This window comes from Monodelphis domestica, chromosome 1 (assembly GCF_027887165.1).
Source record: "Monodelphis domestica isolate mMonDom1 chromosome 1, mMonDom1.pri, whole genome shotgun sequence".
NCBI lineage: Eukaryota > Metazoa > Chordata > Mammalia > Didelphimorphia > Didelphidae > Monodelphis > Monodelphis domestica.
Window position 1 is genome coordinate 566,322,524 of NC_077227.1, and position 16,410 is coordinate 566,338,933.

At 35.6% G+C, this 16,410-nt stretch overlaps 1 long non-coding RNA gene across 2 annotated transcripts in view; it reads right to left on the minus strand.

The window, feature by feature from the left end:
• Positions 1 to 1,780: 1,780 nt before the first annotated feature.
• Positions 1,781 to 16,410, minus strand: part of LOC103104559 (uncharacterized) — a 29,388-nt gene continuing 14,758 nt past the window's right edge. For both annotated transcript variants that reach the window (XR_008915528.1, XR_008915527.1), the window contains exons 3-4: positions 5,262 to 5,340; positions 1,781 to 3,848 (exon numbers count right to left, since the gene is read on the minus strand). This is a non-coding gene — a long non-coding RNA (uncharacterized LOC103104559). The remainder of the gene's footprint in view (positions 3,849 to 5,261; positions 5,341 to 16,410) is intronic.

Below are 16,410 nucleotides of genomic sequence, written 5' to 3' on the forward strand. Positions count from 1 at the left end.
CCCACACAAACCACACCGACCAACTACTCAACCCCCCTCTTGGAGTCTTCAGACCCCCTATCTTTAAGGAAACCATCCAAGTTCCTCCCCTCAGTTCTCCCATCTACCAATCACTGTTCATCAATTTCCCTGTGCCAATGGAGGCTCTAGCTTAACCCAGGACCGCCCAGAGGTTTCTGGCTTTTGCACATATCTGTTGAAGGTCATATTTTCAAATGATTAAATCTTTGCTCCTTTGCTACAGCCCTTTCTAAATCTTGTTAACCTGAGTAGGGTAGAGATTGGAATAATTAAATTTTGATCTAGGCTGCAGCCCTTACTCAATCCTGTTAGGACTGAATAGGGTGGAGATTTATTTCAAGTATCTCCATTGTATCAATTCTAAAATCAATCATGACTCAAAGAAATTTCTGTTCTATGCTTAAGCATAGGTCAAAGTCCTTTCCATTGTTCAACAAAGGGTTTCTGTCCTAAAGTAATCTTAAGAAGGGAAGAGAAGGAACCTCCCATGCCAATGGGGTTCCCATTCCAATAGACTATCACTAAGAAATTTTCCAAGTATGAAATATCCCAATGGTGAAATTTCCAACATTTATAAGTCTAAGGAAATTTGAGGTTTACAGCCAATAAGTAATTCCACTGGATTTCACATGTTTGACCATTTGTTGATTGAGGAATGACTTGATTTTTTTCTAAATTTAACTTAGTTCCTTATATATGTATGAAATTAAACCTTTGTCAGAGAATTTTGTTTTAAAGATCCCCCGCCCCAGCTTGTTGCTTTCCTTTTAATTCTAGTTGAATTGGTTTTGTTTGTACAAACCCTTTTTAATTTGATATAATCAAAGTCATTAATTTTCTATTTTGTAATGTTCTCTCTCTCACATTTGGTCTTAAATTCCTTCCTTTCCTGCAGATCTGACAGGTATACTATTCTATGTTCACCTAATTTACTTATGATTTCACTCTTTATCTTTAAGTCATTTTCTCATTTTGAATTTATCATGGTACAGGGTGTAAGATGTTGGTCTTGAACTGATTTTTCCCATAATGTTTTCCAATTTTCCCAGCAGTTTTTGTCAAATAGTGGGTTCTTGTCCCAAAACCTGGGATCTTTGGGTTTATCAAACACTGGCTTGCTGAAGTATATTGTTTTGATTACCACTGCTTTATCATACTGTTTAAGATCTGGTATTACTAGTCCCCATCTTTACATTTTTTCCATAATTTCCCTTGATATTTATGATCTTTTGTCCTCCCAGATGAGCTTTGTTATATTTTTTTCCTAGTTTTTTGGTTGTTTGATAGGTAAGGCACTGATTACGTATATTAATTTGGGTAGGATTGTCCATTGCATTATATTTGCTCATGTACCCATGAGCAATTAATGTTTTCCCAATTATTTAGATCAAGTTTTAATTTTGTTTAAAGTGTTTTGTAGTTGTGTTCATAAAATTTCTCTTTGTCTTGGCAAGTAGATCCCTAAATTGTTTTTATTTTATTTTGTCTAGACTGATGTTAAATGGCGTTTCTCTTTTAATTCCTGCTGCTGAGTTTTGTTGGAAATTTACATAAATGCTGATGATTTATGTGGGTTTATCTTATATGCTGCAACTTTGCTAAAGTTGTTCATTATTTCTACTAGCCTTTGAATTGATTTTCCAAAATTCTTTATATATATACTATACCATCATCAAATCTGTAAAAAGTGATAGTTTAGTTTCTTCGTTGCCTATTTTAATTCATTCAATTTCTTTTTCTTCTCTAATTGCTACCACTAGTGTTTCTAGCACAGTGTTAAATAATAGTTGTCATAATGGACATTCTTGCTTCACTCCTGTTCTCATTGGGAAGGCCTCTAAATTATCTCCTTTTCAGATGATTCTTGCTGATGGTTTTAAATATATGCTGTTTTATTATTTTGAGGAAGGGCCCTTCTATTCCCTTGCTTTCTAGTGTTTTCAATAGAAATGAGTGTTATATTTTGTCAAAGGTTTTTTTCTGCATCTATTGAGATTATCATATGATTTTTGTTGATTTGATTATGGATATGGTCAATTATGTGGATAGTTTTCCTAAAATTAAACCATCCTTGCATTCATGGTATCAGTCCTACATTGTCACAATGAATAATCCTTGTGATAACTTCTTGTAATATTTTATTTAAGATTTTTGCACATATTTTCTCTAAGGAGATTGGTCTGTAGTTTGCTTTTCTGGTTTTGCTCTGCCTGGCTTTGAATCAGTACAATATTTGTGTCATAAGAAGAATTTGGGAACTTTTCTTTGCTTATTTTGTCAATTAGTTTGTATGGTATTTAGATTGTTTGTTCTTTAAATGTTTGATAAAATTTAGTTTTGAATCCATTTTTTCTTAGGAATTTCCTTGGAGTTATAGCCAATATGATAGCTTAGTAACAGGAAAAACTGGGAGCCTCTCAGAAAATTCTTCCAAACAGATCATTACAGAGTCCCAAGAGGACACAGGTTGAAACAGGATGAGTAAAGGAACTCTTCCAGTGGAAGCACTGAGAGAGGTAGACAGAGAAAAGGGATTCCCAAGCTATAATCTGCACAAGTGACTTCCCCTCCCACTCACCATGCCAGTTAGAATCAGGGCTAAGGAAATCTTCAAATTCTTGGAGTTCTCTTGAACACACCAGTCATTGAGAGTTGGCTATGGGAGGTGGGTGGGAGGAGGGGAGAGGAAGAACATGAATCATGTAAGCAAGGAAAATATTCTAAATTAATTAATTAAATAAAAAATGTAAAAATAAAAAGGGAAATATAAATAAGAAAATAAAATATTAAACACATGAGGTGGGGCTCAGAGCTGCAGCAGCAGAAGCAGCAACAGCAGAGATGATGAGTCAGCATTGGGAGAGGTGTTGAGGCAACAGCAGTGGTGGTGGCAGCAGCTAAATTACATAGCTTCAGAGCATAAGCTGATACAGTGTACTGTAACTACAGACCCACACCCTTGAAAATACCAGCCATAGAAAATGGGGCTGAGAGCTGTAAAAGCAGCAGCAGTTGAGGCAGCAGCAGCATCAACAGCAGGAGCAATAGTAATAGCAACTACTGAGGAAGATAGCCTCAGGGCAAAACACTTCGAAGTCCACTACACAAAATTTACCACAGATCAAGCTGCCCTCACTCAGGGCTCTGCCAGGGAAGGGAAAATAATCCCAAGGCATAGCCCTATGAGACAGAAACCAAGATAGTAATGACCACCAATATGGAGGAACTCTAATCCTCCAGCAAGAAAAGGAGAAAACAATAGTCAAAACAGCTCTTGACCCTGGAAATTCCAGTGGAGAAAAAGAGCAAATTATGGAAGAAACAGTAGAGAGTGAGAAACAAATACATGCAAATTAGACACCAAAAAAGGAAATTGGTCACAAGCTCTGGAGGGACTCAAAAAGGAGTTCAAGAAAATGGGAAGAAAAGTGGGTAAAAAATGAAAGTAATTAAAAAAGAAAATAACAGCTGAAAAAGAAAAAAAATTGTCCAAATGGAAAAAAGGTGTTACACAAATGGCCATATATCTATAATTGCATTTCAGTTACAATATTGTTTTGATGGTTTCCAATTCATCTCCTAAATAACATACTGATTATTTCAGGAGATCTACTTTTGTAGCTAAGTCATCATTCTAAAGGGACCTAGGTGAATTTAGGGTCTATGAAGCACAACAAGTATATTACAATAACAATAACAATAACATTGATTAAACTTTAGGTGGATATTTTTTTCTCTTAATCTGTATCTTCATCTTTCTGGATTCTGTATGTCTGGACTCTGATCTGTGTGCTCCAGGTAGTTGCAGAATCTCTGAATGGATCCTCCTATTAGGAAAAAAAAATGTTTAGAAAGCTAATATTATGTAATAAATTCTTCTATTTCAGGAGATATAATAATTCTTGAGGTCTTAACCCTTAATCTAACATTTAGAGTTTATTTCTTTTTTTAAGTAGTTAACCTATATTTGTGACATGTTAATTGTAGAACAATAAGAGTCTCAGTGGTCTAAAGTCATTGTTGAAAAAGTCTATAATTCTGCTTTGTTTAAAAAAATGGAAATTCTTACTGCACAAGTTGTAGGTATGGTACCTTTTTTCTTAAATTACAAAACATTCTACACATTATCAATAATATTCCAATTCTAGTCATTTTCATAATTTATAAACAAGCTGTCTGTTAATGTAACCTAACAATTTCTAAAATTTTTTACCTCTAAGGAATGTAAGAAATTTGTGCTTATATTATTAACTTTACTACATATTTGTATTAGAAGCTTTATTTACATTCATGTCACTGAACTGTCCTATCTTATCTTAAATTCTGTTTAAAGTTAATATAATCTTACTTACAATGTGGTCAGTGCTCTCTGAGAATATTCAGGGTTTCATAGCTTGTCCCTCCATTGTGGCAAGAGGGGGATAAGGGGAGATGAGACAGGTTTGCTCTTTTAAAAAAAATCTTCAGTAGTATAGAGTCACTTGTTTAAAATCACAGGGATTCTGTTTTCAAAATTATGTGGATTCCCATACATAAAGGTCAATAATGGAATTCTTTCCTCAATAAATAATGAGATTGATTTGTGGTCCAAAGATTCTTCTCTGTTTGTCTGCCAGTGTTATCTTTTTAGCCAGTGAGGTTGTGAGAAGGGGAGGGAAGCTGGGCATGGAAAAATGGGAAGTGGGAGGGGAATGCTCTAGTCTCCGAGTCTAGTCTCCGAGAATTTTTGTCAATTCTGTTCTTAGCAGGTATAATAATTTTTAAAAGGCTGTGCAATGTATTCTTTCTGAATGTTAATACTTTGCAGAATGAGAGATTATTGATGATTTTAAAAATTCTTTAACTCATACTATTTCTCTTCTCTCAGTTTCACAAGAGAAGTTCTCTGCTACTTCCATCAACTGAATCCTTCTGGTCACAGAGGCGCTGGAATTTCTTGTAGTGCCCATTGAATTTCCCTCTGTTCTACTCACTGACATCGAAGCCACAAGAACCAAGAAAAACACTGTGCTCCCTCTTGACCTCGATAATATTCTTTTAAAAATTTAATTTAAAATTGTCCCAAATATATGTAAAACAGCTTCTGATGTCTTAAAAATGATTTGAGTCTGGAATTTTATTCCCCCTTCCATTCTCTGTCTCTTCATCCCTTTCTCCTGCACCACACACACACCACACATCGGGGTCACCATACCATATGTTGTCTTCAAGAAACACACATGAGGCGGGTAGATACTCACAAGGTCAGAATTAAAGGAAGGAGTAAGACCTTCTGAGCCTCAACTGATAGAAAGAAGGCAGGAGTTGCAATCATGATATCTGACAAAGCCAAAGTAAAAATAGACCTGGTTAAAAGGGATAGGGAAGGCAAATATATTTTGTTAAAAGGGACTCTAGATAATGAGGAAATATCACTAATCAACATGTATGCACCAAATAGTATAGTACCCAAATTTCTAATGGAGAAACTAGGAGAATTGAAGGAGGAAATAGACAGTAAAACCATATTAGTGGGAGATTTGAGCCAACCACAATCAAAGTTAGATAAATCAAATAAAAAAATAAATAAGAAAGAGTTAAAGAAGTGAATGAAATCTTAGAAATATTAGAGTTAATAGACATATGGAGAAAAATAAATGGGGACAAAAATGAATACACCTTCTTAGCACCACATGGCACATTCACAAAGATTGACCATACACTAGGTCACAGAAATATAACATGTAAAAGCAGCCTTTTCAGATCACGAGGCAATAAAAATAATGATCAGTAAGGGTACATGGAGAACCAAATCAAAATTTAATTGGAAATTAAATAATATGATACTCCAAAATTGGTTAGAGAACAAATCATAGAAACAATAAATAATTTCATTGAGGAAAATGGCAATGGTGAGACATCCTTTCAAACTTTATGCGATGCAGCCAAAGCAATACTCAGAGGAAAATTCATATCCCTGAGTGCATCTTTTAACAAACTAGGGAGGGCAGAGATCAATGAATTGGAAATGCAAATAAAAAAAAAACTTGAAAGTGAACAAATTAAAAATCCCCAGAAGAAAACCAAACTAGAGATCCTAAAAATTAAGGGAGAAATTAATAAAATCAAAAGTGACAGAACTATCAAACTAATAAATAAAAGTAGAAGCTGGTACTTTGAAAAAACAAAATAGACAAAGTACTGGTCAATCTAATTAAAAAAAGGAAAGAAGAAAAGCAAATTAACAGCATGTAAGATGAAAAGGGTGACATGACCTCCAATGAAGAGGAAATTAAGGTAATCAGTAAAAATTACTTTGCCCAATTATATGGCAATAAATATACCAAATTAGGTGACATGGACAAATATATACAAAAACATAAACTGCCTAGACTAACAGAAGAAGAAATAAAATTCTTAAATAATCCCATATCAGAAAAAGAAATCCAACAGATAATCAAAGGACTCCCTAAGAAAAAATCCCCAGGGCCTGTTGGATTCACAAGTGAATTCTATCAAACATTCAAAAAACAGCTAATCCCAAACCTATATAAACTATTTGACATAATAAGCAAAGAGGGAGTTCTACCAAAATTCTTTTATGACACAAACCTGGTACTGATTCCAAAACCAGGCAGGTCAAAAACAGAGAAAGAAAATTATAGACCACTCCCCCTAATGAATATAGATGCAAAAATCTTAAATAAGATACTAGCAAAAAGACTACAGCATCTGATCAGAATGGTCATTCACCATGATCAAGTAGGATTCATACCAGCGATGCAGGGATGGTTCAACATTAGGAAAACCATCCACATAATTGACCATATCAACAAGCAAACCAAGAAGAACCACATGATTATTTCAATAGATGCAGAAAAGGCCTTTGATAAAATACAACATCCATTCTTATTAAAAACACTTGAAAGCATAGGAATAGAAAGGTCATTCCTAAAAATAATAAACAGTATATATCTAAAACCATCAGCTAATATCATCTGCAATGGGGATAAACGAGATGCATTCCAAATAAGATCAGGAGTGAAACAAGGATGCCCATTATCACCTCTACTATTTGACATTGTACTAGAAACACTAGCAGTAGTAGCAATTAGAGAAGAAAAAGAAATTGAAGGCATCAAAATAGGCAAGGAGGAGACCAAGTTATCGCTCTTTGCAGATGACATGATGGTCTACTTAAAGAATCCTAGAGATTCAACCAAAAATCTAATCAAAATAATCAACAACTATGGCAAAGTTGCAGGATACAAAATAAACCCACATAAGTCATCAGCATTTTTTATATATCCAACACAGCTCAGCAGCAGGAACTAGAAAGAGAAATCCCATTCAAAATCACCTTAGACAAAATAAAATACCTAGGAATCTATCTCCTGAGACAAACACAGGAACTATATGAACACAACTACAAAACACTCTCCACACAACTAAAACTAGACTTGAGCAATTGGAAAAAACATGTTAACTGCTCATGGGTAGGACAAGCCAATATAATAAAAATGAACATCCTACCCAAACTTATTTATCTATTTAGTGCCATACACATTGAACTTGCAAACAATTTCTTTACTGATTTAGAAAAAAAAAACTATAACAAAGTTCATTTGGAAGAACAAAGGATCAAGGATATCCAGGGAAATTATGAAAAAAATACAAAGGAAGGGGGTCTTTCAGTCCCAGATCTCAAACTATATTATAAAGCAGCAGTCATCAAAACTATTTGGTACTGGCTAAGAGACAGAAAGGAGGATCAGTGGAATATACTGGGCTCAAGTGACCTCAGCAAGACAGTATATGATAGACACAAAGATCCTGGCTTTTGGGACAAAAATCCAGTATTTGATAAAAACTGCTGGGAAAATTGGAAGACAGTGTGAGAGAGATTAGGATTGGATCAACACCTCACACCCTACACCAAGATAAATTCAAAATGGGTGAATGACTTGAACATAAAGAAGGAAACTATAAGTAAATTGGGTAAACAGAGAATAGTATACATGTCAGACCTTTGGGAAGGGAAAGACTTTAAAACCAAGTAAGACTTAGAAAGAGTCACAAAATGCAAAATAAATAATTTTGACTACATCAAATTAAAAAGGTTTTGTACAAACAAAACCAATGTAACCAAAATCAGAAGGGAAGCAACAAAGATTGGGAAAAAATCTTCATAGAAACATCTGACAAAGGTTTAATTACTCAAATTTACAAAGAACTAAATCAATTGTACAAAAAAAAATCTCCAATTGATAAATGGGCAAGGGATATGAATAGACAGTTTTCAAATAAAGAAATCAAAACTATTAATAAGCACATGAAAAAGTGTTCTAAATCTCTTACAATCAGAGAGACACAAATCAAAACAACTCTGAGGTATCACCTCACACCTAGCAGATTGGCTAACATGAAAGCAAAGGAAAGCAATGAATGCTGGAGGGAATGTGGCAAAGTTGGGACTTTAATTCATTACTAGTGGGGTTATGAATTGATCCAACCATTCTGGAGGGCAATTTGGAACTATGCCCAAAGGATGATAAAAGACTATCTGCCCTTTGATCCAGCCATAGTACTGCTGGGTCTGTACCCCAAAGAGATAATGGAGAAAAAGACTTGTACAAGAATATTCATAGCTTCACTCTTTGTGGTGGCCAAAAATTGGAAAATGAGGGGATCCCCTTCAACTGGGGAATGGCTGAACAAATTGTGGTATATGTTGGTGATGGAATACTATTGTGCTCAAAGGAATAATAAAGTGGAGGAATTCCATGGAGACTGGAACAACCTCCAGGAAGTGATGCAGAGTGAGAGGAGCAGAACCAGGAGAACATTGTACACAGAGACTGACACACTGTGGTACAATTGAACGTAATGGACTTATCCATTAGTGTCAATACAATGTCCCTGAACAATCTGCAGGGATCTAGGAGAAAAAACACTATCTACAAGCAGAGGACAAACTGTGGGAGTAAAATCACCGAAGAAAAGCAACTGCTTTACTACAGGGGTTGAGGGGACATATCTGAGGAGAGACTCTAAATGAATACTCTAATGCAAATACCAACAACATGGAAATGGGTTCGAATCAAGAACACATGTGATACCCAATGGAATCACGCATCATCTAGGGGAGAGTTGGGGAGGGGGAGAAAAGAAAATGATCTTTGTCTCCAATGAATATTGTTTGGAAATGACCAAATAAAATAATGTAATGTAAACAATGTTATATAAATGTTACATGTGCAATCCTGAAAATTTTTTTCCAATATTAATTATTTTGTGGAAGGAAACTCAAACAAAAAAAGGAAATGTGACCCTGGGCAAGTCAGTTGAACCCCACTGCCTATCCCTTACCACTCTTCTGCTTTAGAACAAACATATAGTATTGATTGTAAGATGGAAGGAAGAATTTTTTAACAAAAGGAAAGAATGAAAAGTTTACTTTGTGCTCTATTTAAATTTCAGTGCTTCTTACTTTGGAAGCATATATATATATATATATATATATATATATATATATATATATTTGTAATGAGACCTTTGGGGTTGTTTCGGATCATTGTGTTGCTGAGAATGATATTCACAGTTGTGCATCATAGAGTATTCTTGTTCACCTGGTCATGCATACTTTGTTTTCCTTCAGTTTCTATAAGTCTTTTCATGATTCCTCCTGCTCATCATTTCTTACCAAATAATAGTATTCCATTAAGATCATATACTATAACTTATTCAGTCATTCCCAAACTGATGGGTACCTCTTCATTTTCTAATTTTTTATCCACACAAAAAGGGCTGCTTCTAACTTATTCCCACTGTAGATGAGTCTTACCAAATTCTTTTTATGACAAAAATATGAATTCTATCAAACATTTAAAGAACAGCTAAACCCAATACTATACAAACTATTTGACAGAATAAGCCAAGAAGGGGTTCTACAAAATTCTTTTTACGACACAAATATGGTACTGATCCCAAAGCCAGGCAAACCAAAAACAGAGAAAGAAAACTACAGACCAATCTCATTAATGAATATAAATGCAAAAATCTTAAATAGGATACTAGCAAAAAGACTCCAGCAAGTGATCAGAAGAGTCATTCAACATGATCAAGTAGGATTTATACCAGCGATGCAGGGCTGGTTCAACATTAGGAAAACCATCCACATAATTGACCACATCAACAAGCAAACTAGCAAGAACCACATGATTATCTCATTAGATGCAGAAAAAGCATTTGATAAAATACAACACCCATTCCTATTAAAAACACTAGAAAGCATAGGAATAGAAGGGTCATTCCTAAAAATAATAAACAGTATATATCTAAAACCATCAGCTAATATCATCTGCAATGGGGATAAACTAGACGCATTCCCAATAAGATCAGGAGTGAAACAAGGATGCCCATTATCACCTCTACTATTTGACATTGTACTAGAAACACTAGCAGTAGCAATTAGAGAAGAAAAAGAAATTGAAGGCATCAAAATAGGCAAGGAGGAGACCAAGTTATCACTCTTTGCGGATGACATGATGCTATACTTAAAGAATCCTAGAGATTCAACCAAAAAGCTAATTGAATTAATCAACAACTTTAGCAAGTTGCAGGATACAAAATAAACCCACATAAGTCATCAGCATTTCTATATATTTCCAACACAGCTCAGCAGCAAGAACTAGAAAGAGAAATCCCATTCAAAATTACCTTAGACAAAATAAAATACTTAGGAATCTATCTCCCGAGACAAACACAGGATCTATATGAACACAACTACAAAACACTTTCCACACAACTAAAACTAGACTTGAGCAATTGGAAAAACACGAACTGCTCATGGATAGGATGAGCCATAATCCATAATCAGTTTGCAATGGAATTGCATTATAATGGATACTTAAGGATGGTGTGATAATGTTTGTGTTTGTCTTTTCTTGTGCAGTTACTATTGGTTCGAATTCTTTGACATAAGGATTTAAGCTTGACTTTTCTATTATGTCATTGGTATGTTCTTTTGTAATATGATCCATGCTTTCAATGTCATTGTCTTCAGGAGGTCTGCTACTTTGAATGTTCTCTGTTATTGTTTTTCCTACCCATTGGATCATTCTGTTGTTTGCTCATGTGCTTCAATTAATTGACTTGTAGTTTGTTTAGAATATTTAGAACCCTCTACTATTTGTGTCTCATATGGTTCTGTTTTTGGTTTTGCTATTTGTTCTATACTTTCTGTTTCTAAAGTATATTCTTTCCTTTCTACTAAGTTACTTTTGTCTTGTGCCAAGACATGTTGAAATTCACTATTGCTTGGATCTAATCTTCCATGTTCTTTGCTTTTAAAATTATAATGTTTCTTTGTAGTTTAAGTTTTGTGTATTACAGACTTGCCAGATCTGCTCCTTCCCCTTTCTTTGTATCTTGTTCCACTGTTCCAAAATTTTTCTTTCTAGTCTCTGTTACCTCATTATCTATTTGGATTTCTTCTTCTATCTGCTGGTTAGTTTTATTTTTCCTTTTTGTACCCCAAATTATATGACAATGCAATTTTCCCCCAAGTCCTTCTCCCCATTTCCTTTCTTATCTTTCCTTTTTGATATTACCTAATGCACCTGGCTCTATAACTGACATTGTTTGGCAGCACCTGAAACTGCTTGTGAATAACATATCCTTGCATGGCTGGATGTATCTCTCCATAGTTTCTAAATTTGGTGCTTGAAATGAATTCTTGTAATTAAAATTGCAACATTTTGTATTTGTTTGTGTGTTGTTGCTGTTATACTTTATGTTCCTTTTCCAGGATCTCTTTTTATTGTTAGTTTGGACTAATTGTGCATTTAAACCATATGTCCCTATGAGTTAATATCTTTGCAACTTTGTTTCTCTTCAGTTAGTTGCTTAATTATTTGCTTTCATTGTACCATTTCCTCCCTCAAGGCTAAAATCACTGCCATTTCATTGTCTTTTACTTTCCCCCCTGTAAATTAGATGCACACCTTTTTTTAGTCTGTAGTATAATTGCTTTAAGGGAAATAATTCTCCAGCATATAGGGGAATGAATGAAATCAAACTATCTAAACTAATCTTCAGCCATTGAAAGCTTTCATAGATGTTAAGTAAAAAATAAATATAATCTGTAATCTTGACAAAAATAAGTTGTAAACGATATAAAAGAAATGTCCAATCAAAACTATATAACCCATGGCAATTGATAATTTCCTTACCATCTTGTATCTTGAAAAGCCATTTGCAAAGGAAGAAAAATGTTTTTAAGTCTGACCCTTTAAGAATCACTTCCTCCTTTCAGAAAGAGTGGTTCCTTATTGGCTGTGGTGTTGCTAGGCAGATTAGCTTCACTCAACACTTCTCTCAAAATGGCTCTTCCACAGTCACACAGGCTTTTGAAATGTATGTAGGCACGATTTCTCTTAAACTTCCCTGACATATCCAACTGCCTTCTTCTTCTTCCCAAATTCTTGGCAAAATAGGCTGGAAAACCTAGCTGGCTTTGCTAAAACTATAATAGTTAAAGGAATTCTAAAGGAGATTGAAGAGGGACAGGGGATAAGGAAGGTTTTGTAACAGGGACTGGAGGAGTTGAAGGGATAGACAGAATATGGATGCTGGTGAAGTAAAAGGAGAGAGATACCCCTGCAGAGAGGCTATCTTTGAAAAATGGGGTTCTCGAGAAATGGGCCAACTATGAAAGACTGAGAGGACGTCTTCTCTATTGATTGATGTTAAAGATACCCCAGAGCAGGTAAGCATGGACATCCCTGAGGGACAAGCCTCCCCCCAGACCAAGGTTGTATAAACCTTAAAATTTCTTAGACTTATGAATGTTGGAAATTTCACAATTGGGAAATTTCATACTTGAAAAATTTCCTACTGATAGTAAGAACTCTATTGGAATGTGAAAACACTTGGCATGGGAGGGTCCTTCTCCTCCCTACTTAAGACTACTTTAGGACAGAAACCTTTTGCTAAACAATGGAAAGGGCTTTGACCTATGCTTAAGCATAGAACAAGAAGTTCTTTGAGTCATGATTGATTTTAGAATTGATACAATAGAGATACTTGGAATGACAGAACCAGGTCTTGGAACTTACAATCTCCACCCTACTCAGTCTAACAGGATTTAGGAAGGCTGCAGCATAGATCAAGATTTAATTATTTGAGAATATGACCTACAACAGACATGTGCAAAGGAAACAGACCTCTGGGCTGTCCTGGGTTAAGCTAGAGCCACCATTGGCACAGGGGAGACATCAACAGTGATTGGTAGATGTGAGAACTGAGGGGAGGGGACTTAGATGGTTTCCTTAAAGATAGCGGGGTCTGAGGAGAGAGGGAGGAGGTTTTGCTCTGAGCGAGGTGGCTCTGAGGGAGGACTGAGGAGGTTGCTCTGGGGGAGGAACAGGAGAGAAAGCTGGCTCTGAAGGAGGAGAATTCTCTGGAAACATTTCTTGAAAGGAGGCTCTCTTGAAGGTGGAGCCTGAGGTTGGCATGAGAAGCCTTACCTAGAGAGATCTTGGGTGAGTGATAAAACCAACTGACTGATTTATTCATTCTTATTCCTTTCTTCCTTTCTCTCTTTTTCTATTGATTAATCAGTGTATTATAAATTAAATTTCTCTATAAAACCCAGTTGGCTTGGGCATATTCATAAATTGGGAATATATTCCCTGGCAACCATCTTATATTTATATAAAACCAAGACACAGTAGAAAACATATTTCAGCGGTCATAATTGTTATATATTTCCCTTGCTCCCAAAACATTTTAATTAACACAGTTGCCTGGCAGGGGTCTGATAAAGACTGTTTATGGTTGAATGGCTGTCCTTGGGTTCAGCTCCCTCTATGTCCCCCTGAAATGATAGTCTTCTTATCTGACTGTGGATTATTTAATTCAAGATGAATTTAATACATTTGGATTGGGAAGATATCAGGGAAGAGGTAATCGGGATTTCTCTAAATTGAGTTCGAGTCTCTCTCAGCTTTTGAGCTGAGAGGCCTCACAGGCTGGTGGAGGGTTACTTTTATTTCTGTCTGTGCTAATCTGTGCTAGTTTTTTTAAGTTCAAAGTCTTTAGCAGTAGAGAGCAATAGGAAGTAAAGGTTCTGACCTTCAGAGCTGGTTGGATCTGTCTCTTTGGGCTGATGACCCTAAAGACCAGCCTTACAGATCAAAGCACATCCTTTAAATCCTTTTGTTCAATGACTCAACCTAGAGGAATCCAGTTGGAGCACACAGTTGGGAAATATCCAGGAATAGAGGCATTTCTATCCAGACAGGGAGAGAGCACTCTTTCCAGTCTGAAGGCCAGGAAAGAGTCTTTTAAGATCAACTGTCACTCTCCCAGTCCACTCCCCCCACCAACTGTCACTGCTGTTCATTAATTTCATTCTAACCTTCCACTGCTGTTTGTTCCACCTCAGTGGCAGAAAGTCCAGAACTTGATTCAGTTTTCCTTTGGTACAGTTGTATGATGATTAAACCCAGTTAAAGAAAATATAAGAAAGATAGCCAACTGTAGGAAAGCTATGGAATATGGAAGGGTAAGAGTATAGAAGATGGGAGAAATTGAAATTCATAAAATTAAAAAAAAAATTTTGAAAGTATATTTTCTAATTGAAAAATGATTTTGGGGTATTTGTTCATTTGAATACATGACATGTGTCACTCTTAAAAAAATCAACTACCTACCCAAAATTTAGGATGTGTTAGAGCCAAGATGGGAAAGAAGGTATGGGAACCCATCTGATTTCTACCAAATTTACTCTCCAAAAAACCGTGATACAATACCTCAGAATGAATTCTAAACCAACATAACTCATAACAAGTGAAAGTGAAGTAGTTTTATAGTCCAAGGAAGGCCAGCAGTATGGATCTAGTACACTGGGGTGAAGGTAACATACCAACATAACAGGCCTTGGGTAGAGCTGAAATCTCAGCACAGATGGTAAGGGGGTCAGAAGCTCCTCAGAATTAGAATATATGGATCCTTTTGCTGTCTCTGGATACAAGATTCTTGTTGTATTGCCCAAACAGAGAACCAGGTCACAGTCCTGGGGCATAGTCCCAGAGTGTGGAGGATCACCAGCATATACTCGCACTTGCAGCCATAGGGGAGCATGGCACCCCCTTCACAGTTCCAAGGGGTGAAAGAGTACATGCGTGGAGTTATATACAGACCAGAGCACAGGCTGGGAGTGTATGAAATAAATGCCTCCTTAGCATCATACCATCTTGAAAGAACTGAAAGCAGATAAGACCCCAGTGCCAGCTCTGTAGGCAGCTACATAGAGAACCTGAAGTTTGGAACAGTGCTCCCTTCACCACAGGGATAGAACCCAACTTTAACAGTTTTTTAAACAAAAAGGAGGAGAAGCTGGGTGTCTTAGTGGATTGAGAACTAGGCCTAGAGATCAGAGATCATAGGTTCAAATCTGATCTCAGATACTTCCTAGCTGTGTGACCCTAGGCAAATAAACTAATCCCCATTGAGTTGCCCTTACTACTCAGTGTTCTGACTTGGAATCAAAACACAGTATTGACTATAAGAAGGAAGGTAAGAGTTTAAAACAAAAACTAAAAAAAGAAAAACCAAAAAATAAGAAAATGTTAAAAAAACAACAACCCACAACCAACAACATAGAATGTTATTTTGGTGACTGGGCAAACTCAAACTCCAAAGAAGAAAGTAAATACAGTACTGCTACATTTAAATCCTTCCTCTAAAGTGAATTGACCTTAAGTTCCCAAAAGAATTAATAGTGCTGCCCAAAAAGTATTTTAAAACTCAAATCAAATAGAAGAAAAACTGAAAGGAAATGACATTTACATTGAAAAGTCATGAAAAAAGAATCAATAGCTTAGTAAGGAATGAACAAAATTACTGAGGAAATTAATAGCTTAAGAAACAGAATAGTCCAATTCATAAAAGAAGCACAAAAATCCAAAGATTATACTTTTTTAAAAGTCAGAATTGGATAAATGGAAAAACATATATACAAAAATACACAGAAGGGAAAAATTTCTTGAATGACATAATTAATTGGCCTTTTGGAAAAAGAAGTTCAGAAATTCACAGAGGAAAAGAACTCTTTCAAAAATAGAATTGGGCAAATGGAAAAGAAGGTCCAAAATCTAGCTGAAGGAAATCATACCTGAAACTTTAAAATTTTGCAAGTGGAAGCCAATGACTAAATGAGACATTCAAAAACAAATCCATAAACATGGAAAAAATAGAAGAATGTGTGAAATATCTGAAGGGGAAAACAACTGAACTAAAAAATAAATGGAGGAGTGATAATATAAGAATTAATGGGCTACCTGAGAGCCATTATCAAAAAAAGAAGTTAAGCATCATCTTTCAAGAAATCATCAAGGAAAATTG